Source organism: Nicotiana attenuata, chromosome 5 (assembly GCF_001879085.1).
Source record: "Nicotiana attenuata strain UT chromosome 5, NIATTr2, whole genome shotgun sequence".
Classification (NCBI taxonomy): Eukaryota; Viridiplantae; Streptophyta; class Magnoliopsida; order Solanales; family Solanaceae; genus Nicotiana; species Nicotiana attenuata.
The window spans coordinates 1,733,593-1,747,303 of NC_031993.1; positions in this window are offsets into that span (position 1 = coordinate 1,733,593).

The following is a 13,711-nucleotide window of genomic DNA, read 5'->3' on the forward strand; positions in this document are numbered from 1 at the left end:
GAGTAGAGTTTCGCTCGGATTGAGGTAAGTAACCGTTATAAATCTGGTCCTGAAGGTATGAAACCCCGGACGTTGTGCTATGTGATTACTTTGGAGGTGACACACATGCTAGGTGACGGGCGTGTAGGCATGCACCGTGGGGATTGTGACTTGGTTCGTTCCGTGAAACCGTAAATTGGAATAACTTGTTATTAGCTACATGTTCTCTCCGTGTTATAGAAATTGGACCGAAATCCATGTTAGAAATCATGCTTAGGCTATATAATGTCACTGTTGGGACCCGCAGAGGTCATGTACTTATTGAAATAGCTGCTATTTGATGTCTTGTACTCGGTCATGGATTTACTTGTTTATCATATCTCCATCTCTCCTTGTTCCTTGTTGATACATGCTATTATCTTTGTTTAGGCTGATTTACATGATTTCTGAGAGCCCGAGAGACTGGAGAGGTTAGTGATTGAGATAGGGCCTGAGTGCCGAGCTGTGAGCTGTATGTAAATGGATCGGGTTGCACGCTGTAACGAGCCTTAGGCTGTATGTATATAGATCGGGTTGCACGCCGCAACAACCCTTAGGGTTGTAGCAACGTGCCTTATGGCTATTTATATATTATGATTGGGCTGCACGCTACAGCGATATAGCGCTTGGGCTAAAGGAGCCCCTCCGGAGTCTGTACACCCCCAGTGAGCGCAGGTACCTATTGATTGTGAGTACTAAGGGCTGAGAGCTAAGTGATTGAGCTATTGAGTTAGTTGAGTGACAGTACCCCTGTGAGGTTGTACTTGCCTTCATTTGTTGTTGCACTTAGTTGCTATCTATTAGTGTTGGGAAATTTCTGAAGGATGTTATATCCGGTTTACGTGAATTTTTAACTGTATAAAACTAATTTGACTTAAATTTCCAGATTGAAAGAATGCCTATCCCTTACTGAAATTACTGAAATGAACTGTATTTGTATAGCTTGTCACTACTTCGCAGTTCCTTATTTATTTCTGTTACTTACTAAGCTGGAAGTACTCACGTTACTCCCTACACCTTATGTGCAGATCTAGGTGTTCCCGGTCACGGAGGAAATTGAGCTCGTACGAGGTCGATTTTCGGAGATTTACGAGGTAGCTGCCGGAGTTCGCAGCCCTTGTTCTCCTTCTTTACTATCTTTTTTTTCTGAATTGACATTTAGATGCAGACTATTGTAAACATTGTTTTTAGATTGAAGGTCAAGTTGCTCATGACTTGGTGACACCCCGATGTTTGGGGCTATCTTTCCGCATTGTATTTTGAGTTTAACTCCTGTTTTTATGAAAACTCTATTATGAAAAGGCTTTTGATTTATCTTTTATGAAATATCGAAGTGTTCTGGAAATGTCAGCTTGCCTAGTACCGCGATAGGTGCCATCATGACAGGTTACGGTTTTAGGGTTGTGACATACGCCAAGGTCTGAAATCATCATACGGACCTATTAGGACCGTCAAATCCCGATTCCAAGGTCATTTACTCAAAATGTTGATTGAAGTCAAACTTGGCCTTTTAAGGCCAACTTAAGGAACCAAGTGTTCCAATATTAAACCATACTCTTCCAAATCCCGAACTAACCATCTGCGCAAGTCATAAAATAGTAAAAGCACATACGGGGAGTCTTATTTAGGGGAACGGGGTTCTAGAAAGTGAAACAACCGGCTGGATCGTTACAAATACTCATCAACTTTGCTAATGACCTAAGCTATTTTTCGAGCATTCGGGGTCATTTAGATGGTGTTTTGGGCATTTTTCAAAAAAATCAATTTCTTTTTAAAGTTATTTTTAATCTAGTGGTGCTAGGGATCGTTCCCTATGGTCTCCATGGTTAATTCTGGTAATATAATGAATTTACACGTTGATATGAGTCTTCTTCCATATCGGATAAACTCATTATAGGTAACCACTAGGTAATACTAGTTGTTGATTACTTGTATTTACTCTCCATCTGGGTATGCATGTTAGTTCAATGGGACTAGTATCTTGAATGTTGATATCGCTTGACTTAAATTAACAGTTTACTCTCTATCTGAGTAAGGCCTATTTAAATTGATGAAGTGAATAATCTGACATCACATATGTATATTGAAAGAATAGCTCTTTTCCTATCGAAACTTGTTATTCAAGGTGCATGGATTATATGTATGTAGTGTGTTTTGAATTTTAATATTCAATGAAACATGACTGATTTTGATTTATTTGTTTAATTGTCTCTCTGATTAACCATGACTTCTTTCAATACCCTTACTGCTATTCTTACTCAAAACAAACTTGAGGGTCCAAATTATGTTGATTGGAAACGAAACTTTGATATTGTCCTAATTGCTGAAGAGTGCAAATTTGTGCTTGATAAGATGTGTCCAGAAAAACCTGAAGAAGATGCTACGGATGATGAACAGAAATCTTACCAAAAATGGGTTAAGGCTGATGAGATGGCGCGTTGTTACATTCTAGCATCTATGTCGAATGTTCTACAACATCAGCATTAGTCTATGGAGTCTTCTTATGACATTCTAGAAAATCTCAAAGAGATATTTAGAGATCAAAATCGTGTGGCTGAGCAGACTGCTATGAAAGCTCTTCTGAATACCAAAATGGTTGAAGGTTCATCTGTTAGGAACTATGTTCTGAAGATGATGAGTCTTCTAAATGAACTAGAGGTCCTTCGAGCTAATATTGATAAGGATACACAGGTTGAGATGATCCTGCAGACCCTGCCTAACAGTTTTCAGCAGTTTCAACTGAATTATAATATGAACAAAATGGATTTGTCACTTGCGAAATTGCTAAAATAAGCTGCAGTCAGCATAGACTATTATCAAGCAACAAGCTCCTCCTCTGGCACTGAATTTTGATATAGGTTCTTCTAAACCGAGAGGCGGGCAAAAGAATAAAAAGGCTCAAAAACCCTCTGTTGGAGGTGCAACTGCTAGTGTAAAAAAGCATAAGGGAAAGTGTTATCACTGGAAGACACCAATGCATCATAAGCAACAATGTCCGGCTTATCTGGCCAAGCGAATAATAAACCAGGTGATTTGTATCTACTTGTCGTTGAAACCTTTTTAGCGGTTGTTTCTACCATGTCATGGTGTGTAGATTTGGGAGCCACTAATCATGTCTGCACTTTTTTGCAGGGGTTTCAGGTAACGCGGCGGCTAAGTAGAGGGGAAGTCAATGTCTATCAAGCATATTGTTCGGCAGCTCCAGCTTTATCATTAGGAAATATTAGTATTTTGTTTCGTAGTAATAGAGTATTAACTTTAAAGGACACATTATATGTACCTTCCGTTAGAAAGAATTTAATTTCAATTTCTAGCGCTATGAGAGATGGTTATGACATTAATTTTCACTATATTGATAAATGTGTTATTAGTCCTAATAAGCGTTATCTCTCTTTGGCTACATTGATTGATAGTCTTTTTATTGTTGATTCTATTCCTAAACAGTTACATCCTAAAAAACTGAATTATATTGATTTACCAAATAAGAGAAAACGTTCTTCTGAATTGAGTGAAACTTATTTATGGAACTTGCGTTTGGGTCATATAATTCTGAACAGATTTCAAGGTTGGTTAAGGATGGACCTTTAAGTTCATTAAAAGTGGAGGCACTACCAACTTGTGAATCTTGTTTAGAAGGAAAAATGACAAAATGAAATTTCCCCTCAAAAGGAAAACTAGTAAGTGATAAATTAAAGCTAAGTCATTCTGATTCGTGTGGTCTAATGAATATCCAAGCAAGAAGTGGTATTGAGTATTTTGTGACTTTCACAGATGACTACTCAAATTATGGATATATTTATTTGTTGCGTCGAAAGTCTGAATATTTTGAAAAGTTCAAAGAATTTAAGACAAAGACTGAAAAGCAACATAATAAATGTATCAAGACATTACGATCTGATCGTGCTGGGGAGTACCTCTCTGCGAAATTTATCAGTTACATATTAGAATATGGAATTACCTTTCAATTGTATGCACCTGGAACACCACAACAAAATGGTGTAGCTGAAAGAAGAAATATGACTCTTATGGAAGTGGTTAGATCAATGATGAGTTATTCTAGTTAGCCTTCGTCTTTTAAGGGGCATGCCTTAGAAACAGCAAATTGCATTCTGAATTTAGTTCCTCCAAAGTCAGTACCATTGACCCATATAGAATTGTGGACTGGGCACAAGCCTAGTCTACGGCATATTCGAGTTTGGGGTTATCCGACACATGTGCTAAAAATAGATAAATTGGACGCGAGAACGGATGTATGTGTGTTTGTGGGTTATCGAAAAGGGACGAAAGGTGGTTTATTCTATTGTCCTAAAGAAAATAAGGTAGTTGTTATCACAAATTCCAAGTTTCTTGAAGAGGACTATTTGATGAACTATGTTCCTAGAAGTAAACTTGTTTTACAGGAACTAAGCAAAGGAATGGAAACTCAGTCATCTGAAAAACAAAACGAACAGGTGCAAACCCCGGAAGTCAAATTTGACTTACCATTGAATTTTAGTAGTGGGACAAATGTCAATAGACTTGATGTCCTGCAAGAACAAATACCCGAAGTCATATTACCATAAAGTAGTGGGAGCTATGTTGAGCAAACTGCACCACATGATGAAGTCGTTGATATCCCTGTGGATAGCATGGAGACTCAAGTTCCTAATAATGATGTGGTTCAACCACAAGATCATAATGGTGTAATTGCAACTGATGTAGTGCGTAGTCGTAGTGGGAGAGAAATAAGACAGACAGTCCGTTATACGCTCTTGGGAGAATCATATTGTCACGACCCAAAATCCATTAAGGGTTGTGATAGCACCGAACACCACTGTCAAGCTAGCCAACACTAATTAGTTGATTAAATTCTCTTTTTATATTTTTTTGAAATCATAAAGTTTTCTTCAATTCCACTAGTAACAGATGAACATTACAAATAAATAATAATACTTTCGATTTCAACACGAAATATCGCACAATCACCCCAGAACCCGGTGTCACAAGTGCATGAGCAATCACTAGGAAGTAAATGAAGTACAATAACTGTCCGGAGTACAAATTTGGACAGAAAAGAAGATACAATACTCTGAAGGAGACTCTGTTGGCTGCAGCTCGTCTCGAGAGATGCAGGTCATCCAAGTCTCCGTATCAATCATGTCGTTGCGCCCACTAGGCCACTAGACATACATGTGCATGTTCAACGAAAATGCACAGCAAGTGTAGTATGAGTACGAAAACAACTCGTACCCCAGTAAGTATCCAGTCTAACCTCGAAGAAGTAGTGACGAGAGGTCGACTTCGACACTTACTAGTGGTCCAATAATATCAGATACAGTAAAGAAGTGAATAAATATGAAACAGAGTAAATATATGAAATAAACAGATATAAAATATGTGGCACAATTCCCCTATTTACAATTTACTCAAGCTCTCAACTAGCAAGTTCCCTCTGTAACCGGAGCATATGTATGGATATAGTGGAATTCATCAAAAAGTTGTCATAATTCAAATGAGGGAAATTCCCTCAGATATAATGGCTTCTTGCCAAATATTACGCGCGATTCCATGAGGATAATATATATATATATATATATATATATATATAGAGAGAGAGAGAGAGAGAGAATGCCGAGGCATACGGCCCGATCCAACATAAAAGTAAACTGTGCACTACCGAGGGTCGAACGGTGCGAACCATAAATGCATCTACTAACCTGCCGAGGCGATCGGCCCGCTCCCATGAGAGTAGTGGTGGGAGAAATGTCAATAGACTTGATGTCCTGCAAGAACAAGTGCCCGAAGTCGTACTACCACAAAGTTGTGGGAGCTATGTTGAGCAAACTGCACCACATGATGAAGTCGTTGATATCCCTGTAGATAGCATGGAGACTTAAGTTCCTGATAATGATGTGGTTCAACCACAAGATCATAATGGTGTAATTGCAACTGTTGTAGTGCGTAGTCGTAGTGGGAGAGAAATAAGACAGGCAGTCCGTTATACGCTCTTGGGAGAATCATATTGTCACGACCCAAAATCCATTAAGGGATGGCGCCGGACACCACTGTCAAGCTAGCCAACACTAATTAGTTAATTAAATTCTCTTTTTATATTTTTTTGAAATCATAAAGTTTTCTTCAATTCCACTAGTAACAGATGAACATTACAAAATAAATAATAATATTTCCGATTTCAACATGGAATATCCCATAATCACCCCAGAACCCAGTGTCACAAGTGCATGAGCAATCCCTATGAAATAAAATGAAGTACAATAAGTGTCCGGAGTACAAATTTCGACAGAAAAGAAGATACAATACTCTGAAGGTGACTCTGCTGACTGCAGCTCGTCTCGAGAAATGCACGCCATCTAAGTCTCCGTATCAATCATGCCGTTGCACCCACTAGGCCACTAGACATACATGTGCCAATTGTAGTATGAGTACGAAAACAACTCGTACCCAATAAGTATTCAGTCTAACCTCGAAGAAGTAGTGACGAGAGGTCGACTTTGACACTTACTAGTGGTCCAATAATATCAGATATAGTAAAGAAGTGGATAAATATGAAACAGAGTAAATATATGAAATAAACATGTATAAAATACGTGGTACAATTCCCCTATTTACAATTTACTCAAGCTCTCAACTAGCAAGTTCCCTCCGTAATCGAAGCATATGTATGGATATAGTGAAATTCATCAAAAAGTTGCCATAATTCAAATCAGGGAAATTCCCTCAGATATACTGGCTTCTTGCCAAATATTATGTGTGATTCCATGAGGATAATATATATATATATATATATATATATATATATATATATATATATATATATATAGAATGCCGAGGCGTACGGCTCGATCCAACATAAAAGTAAATTGTGCACTACCGAGGGTCGAACGGTGCGAACCATAAATGCATCTACTAACATGCCGAGGCGATCGGCCCGCTCCCATGAGAGTAGTAGAAAGAGTTACCCTGCTCGCGGATCATACTTGCGACGCGGTCAAATATAAGTTTAAGGAATCACCCCACTCGCGGATCATACTTGCGACGCGGTAAAACATATGTTTAAAGAATTACCCCGCTCGTGGATCATACTTACGACGCGGTAAATATAGGTTTAAAGAATTACCCCGCTCGCGGATCATACGTGCGACGTGTTTACAATAAAAGTTATTAAAGTATTCCTCGATTATTTTTAAATTACGAATTTCAATTAAATATTTTAAGTTCCCAACCTTACCTCAATTTCAACTCGATAAAATCACCCTCGGGCCCACGTGCCCGAATTTCAAAATTTTTCGAAGATAAATATTACCAACCTTACGAACTCAAATATATAATTTATTTCCAATTCCATGTCCAATTTCGTGGTCAAAATCTAAGAATACCAAATTTCTAGGTTTTTCTTTAAAAAACCCAAATTTCCACTAGTTTCCATGTTAAAATCTATATATAATCAATATATTTAACTCATAACAGTTCGGGATAGCTTACCTTGCCATTGGTGATGAAAACCCCCTCTTGAGACCCTCCAGGAATCGCCCAAACCAAGAGACAATGAAAGAAAATGGGCCAAATCCTGTCTTTTAAATAACCACACTGCCCACTGATTCTTCGTACCTGCGTTCACTTGACCGCTTCGGCGGTTCCGCAGGTGCGGACAAAATACCGCTTCTGTGGTCCTCCACCAGACCCTCGATTCCGCATCTGCAATCGCCATCCGCTTCTGCGCCTTCGCTTCTGCGACTCCCCGCGCGCAGGTGCGGTCCCGCTTCTGCGGAACTTGGCCGCATCTGCGGTCCTAGTCTTCTCTAGCCTAAGCCGCTTTTGCGACCCTCAGGGCCACTTCTGCGGCTTCGCACCTACGGCCCTAACCTCGCAGGTGCAGTTACACCAGAAGACAGTAGCCTTAGCACCTCCATAAGGCCAAACTCAATCCGTTGACCATCCCGAATCCACCAGATGCCCCCCGGGGCCCCGCCCAATCACACCAACCAGTTCCAAAATATAATGCGGACCTGCTCGAGGCCTCAAGCGCATCAAACAACGTTAAAACCATGAATTGCACTCCAATTCAAGCTTAATGAACTTTAGAACTTCAAACTTCTTCGATGACGAAACCTATCAAATCATGTCCGATTAACCTCAAATTTTTTACACAAGTCATATTTTACAGTACGGACCTACTCAACCTTCCGAAATCGGAATCCGAACCCGATATCAAAAAGTCCACTTCCAGTCAAACTCCTCAAAAACCTTCAAACTTCTAACTTCCGCCAAACGACTCCAAAATGACCTACATACCTCCGAATCCACTTCTGGACACGCTCCCAATACCAGAATCATCATACGGAGTTATTCCCAGACTCGGAATCCCAAACGGACATTAATAACACTGAAATACACTGCAACTCAAATTTATGAAATTCTTCCCAAAATGCTATCTTCCACAATAGGCGTCAAAATGCTCCCGGGTCATCCAAAACCCGATCCAGACATACGCCCCAATCCGAAATCAGCATACGAACCTGCTGGAACCTTCAAATCCCGATTCCGAGGCTGTTTACTCAAAAATTCAATCTTAACCAATTCTTCCAACTTAAAGCTTCCGAAATGAGGATTTTTTCCCAAATCAACTCCAAACTTCCCGAAATTCAATTCCGATCACGTGTACAAGTCATAATACCTGAAGTGAAGCTGCTCATGGCCTCAAACCGCTGAACGACGCGCTAGAACTCAAAACGACCGGTCGGGTCATTACATTCTGTCCTACTCTAACCTACGTTCGTCCTCGAACGTGCTAAGAATTGCGCTGGAGTTGTCCGAAATCACTGTTTAACACCTCGTGCACCTACCTGTGCTACCACAACTCAGTTGAGTACACTAGCTCGGGCAAATCTGAAGATATTCTCTTTTATTTAGTCAAATTAGCCTTAGAGCCATATTCCAATATCCGAAATTCTCTACCAGGCCTGTTTCCAACATACGTACACCGCATCAATCACTACACAGTGCACCAATATATGATTGCATACCCTTGTTGAATCCACACTATGCGCTGCATACACATGATCATAATAACATCCTCTGATAACAATAACCGAAATTCCACGAATCCGATGCTCACAACACACCTCATGAAACATATAAGTCTTGTTCCCACTCTTGCAATACTACCGCGACGTAAAAGGTGTGTAGAAACTCATAACCAACTGCCGAGTCAACAAATCATTGAGTCATTTCTCCTGACAAGAACCATTACCTCATTCTGAACCATGCAACGATAATTGTTCTTTAATATTCTTCATATAAACCCGATTACACTGATCCCAGGTCCAATAATCTCGTTTTCACCCAGTATAAGCTGCCCAAGCTATAAGCCACCTCAGACACTGCCAAAAATCTCATATAATGCCGCAATGTGCCAACAAGCCACAAACTCGAATGTGATACATAATGAAACGAACTCTAGAAAGGACTACTCAACCCGTGTAACTAATTGGACAACGGAAAAGGTGTTATAGAACTTCCTCAGAATATGGGAAATAAAACACACAAGAATAGATATGGGAAACTATTAACTGACATTACACTGTTGCGGTGCGCAACTCGATCTAACTATGATACCCGTGGCGGCGTGCCACCCGATTCACACATAATAATCTATAAAGGAATTACTTACCGAGCAAAAATGCTCATACCTGTGAAATACTCGAATCTCAACCACAAGCACGCAAAGTGCATAATGAAATTTTTGGGGGGACAGATAGCGCCATACGCTACAAAATTCAAGCATGACTAAGGCGCAATAAATGATCTGCACCTCGAGAGCCATCCTGCTCACGTAACACCATCGCTACGCAGAACCTCAACACATATGAAATTTATCAAGCCGTTTCACAACTCACACTGCACAATATGGTATTATATGAAATAGCCGAGATGAAATAACATCCAACGTCCGAATACTCCTCCATAAGGAACGCTATGCTGAGATAAACACAACTGACACGATATATAGAGCCCCCATTCCCATTTAGATCCATCTAGGGACCTCAAGCCGATTCTGATCCAACCCCGAAACAGCCATCATAACTGGAATAAACATCACAATCCACAACCAAATGAACTGAGCGCCCTCTAGGTATAAATTCTCAAATTAGCAATATTACCTCAATCTCCACACTTGGTTTAAATCTTCAATCAATAAGTGACTACATGCCACACTTATACAATCTTCCCATGAGATACGCTTCCACGACCTTCCGTACCGGGTAACAAGTCTGCACATCCACACCACCGGCCGCACTAAAGTTGTAATGTAATCAAGAATCCGCAACGAGGACGCAAATCCTATTACACAAGACATCGATCTTAGGTGACGCTAAAGACACTACCAGATCTAAATATCTAAATTATTTTCCTGCTCATCCGAGCTCGTAACATCCTTGCCAACACCGAACCACAACCCTGAATCCTCAACTTTCACTTCCCATGCTACTCACTGCACCAAATCATGCCAATACGCAAGAGTACAAGAATTTCACCTTAACTCCTGAACCACTAATAGGGTAGACACTTCATCATATAGAAACCTTTCGCTTAACTCCTTTCAGAAGAATCATTGCAACACGTGACTGAATTCCCACAACTGCAGAAAATGCAACCTCGAGTCGTGATCTAAACCACCATAAACCTTCCAGGATCCATCTACACATGACAGGCCATAACACTCGAATGCCTCCACATAAAATCAATTACGGCGACCGTCAAACCTCACACGTACCATCGCAAAACACATGAGTAACTCAACACGCTGAAGGGCTGATCATTGTATTATGCCAATTCAACCATTGCTAATCGATCCGACTTCTTCTAATTTACCCTGTACTTGCCTTAGGAACAATAATAGCTCCATTCAAAACATAGCGTACTCAATCCGCACTCGTCCTGAGTAATCCAATTTCACAAGACCATATTGTCTCAAAACCCACGAACCATTTCATACCCTACTTGTGCGCATAATCGTGTCTTCAACTGATACACTCATTCTGATAATTCTTCTATAATTCCAAAGTTACATGCTCCCACTCCTCTCATGATACTCTGTAGACCAAAGATAACACGGAACAATCCAAGCTCCTTTATCATAATCCGCTGCAAAAGCTCGATATTCAACCATACTATGGACTCGAAATCCTTAGGCACCACACTTTAACCTTTGAGTCCACTAGGACCGTTATTGAGAGTCACCCACTCTGACTTGATCCCAAATATAATCAACCCCAAGGCTCTTCTAGCACATAAACACCCTCTCGATGAAGTACCTGACTGAATCACCTCCCTTGTAAATCACCTCTGTACGAAACATGAATCCCGAATCTTCCCAAAGTCTAAACATGAGTCAATAAGGCCAATTATAGCACATATTTATCAAATCCTTTGCTCAAGTTACCACTTATGTTCTCTTCCCTTAGCTGTAATAATCCACCAATACGCCGATAACCAGCAACTTCACAAGTAGATAACCATGCAACCCAAATCGTAGGCGGTGGGACTCTCCTACTTAGCTTGGAGCCACCTATTACATAGCTTTAGAATCCACCAAGATTCTCTTAATCGTCGACCTGATCTTGCACAACCAACTTGCCAAACTTCTCAAAATCGTTCTGTTTGACCTTTCATGTACACTCTGAATCACTAACCACATTCACATATTCGACCTCTTACCGGATAGCCAGTAGAATTCTTCGTATCAAGCAAGCTCTTTTCTGTCGCATCCGATCGCCCGCCGTATAATAGCCAATATTCCAAGTTAAGCCCGTAGACCTAGTCACTATCCACCATAAATCCCAAATCGCTCTGAACTCTTCTCATGGCGTGTAGTCATCCTACTATAGAACCCATGTGCTACTCTGTCACTCTCCCACTTTGGTCAAACTCCCTCATTTAAGCAACCATTCGAATCCCGTTTCTCATTCTTGGACTTCTAGAAAATTTAACCACCGCAAGACACCTCCCACATGTACTTCCTCATCCTTCGCTACCCAGTTGTTTCCTTAAATGAAAATCTATCTCTGTAGCACTTGAACCAACAGATCGCTACTAACTTTAAACCTCTTAGAAGATCATTTTTCTCGAGCCATCAATACTAGGAGTACTAATTCCATTCCGAAATTGCTACACTCCGTCATCTCTGACAACCGCATCTCAAGCACCATTTCGCAATACCCTACCCCGAAGTAAAATTGAAGAAGGCCATAACATTGGCAAACTTAACTTATTCAACAAGAACGATGACACCACATCGTAGATGAAAATTCTACCACGCTCAAGAATACCAAGTCTTGTTACACCATCAACTCAACCTGAACATTTATAGTCTGATTGCCTTTCCTCTGCCGGAAATAAAATGCCAAATCTCGGAATCATGCACCGAGTAAACCTCCGTTCAAGTCATTCACTGCCCTGAAACATAGACAAGCATCCTACCATCACCTCAAAACTGCGCGATAACAACTCATGAGCATTATAGCAACCTGTGCATAGCCTCAAAGCTCTCAGAAGTATAGCTACTGAGCTGAAATGACAGAATAACCTTTTGCAGGGCGATGATACTAGCCCAATCAACTACGCAGGGAGAAACATTCCGCGGTACATCTGTAGTACCATTACAATTCCTCAATTTGATTGATAGAAAGCGCTTCACGTCGCATAAGATTGAGTAGGAAAGAAACAAAGGCATAAGCCTCAAAGAAATCAAACCGCACGATGAGGAATCAAGAAGGGAAGTGCTCCTAACAGCCCTGTAGCCTCTCGAAGATAAGTACAGACGTGTCCGTACCGATCCGCAAGACTCTACTAAACTCGCTCATGACTCGTGAGACCTAAGTGAACCTAGAGCTCTGATACCATATTATCACGACCCTAAGGGTCGTGATGGCGCCGGACACCACTGTCAGGCTAGCAAACACTAATTAGTTAATTAAATTCTCTTTTTATATTTTTTTGAAATCATAAAATTTTCTTCAATTCCACTAGTAACAGATGAACTTTAATGTTTCCGATTTCAACACTGAATATCGCACAATCACCCCAGAACCCGGTGTCACAAATGCATGAGCAATCACTAGGAAATAAAATGAAGTACAATAACTGTCCCGAGTACAAATTTGGATACAAAAGAAAATACAATACTCTGAAGGTGACTCTGCTAGCTGCGGCTCGTCTCGAGAGATGCAGCTCATCTAAGTCTCAGTATTAACCATGCCGCTGCACCCACTAGGCCACTAGACATACATGTGCTTGTGCAACGAAACTGCACAACAAGTGTAGTATGAGTACGAAAACAACGCGTACCCAGTAAGTATCCAGTCTAACCTCGAAGAAGTAGTGACGAGAGGTCGACTTCGATACTTACTAGTGGTCCAATAATATCAGATACAGTAAAGAAGTGAATAAATATGAAACAGAGTAAATATATGAAATAAATATGTATAAAATATGTGTACAATTCCCCTATTTACAATTTACTCAAGCTCTCAACTAGCAAGTTCCCTCCATAACCGGAGCATATGTATGGATATAGTGGAATTCATCAAAAGTTGTCATAATTCAAATCAGGGAAATTTCCTCAAATATACTGGCTTCTTGCCAAATATTACGCGCGATTCCATGAGGGTAATATATATATATATATATATAT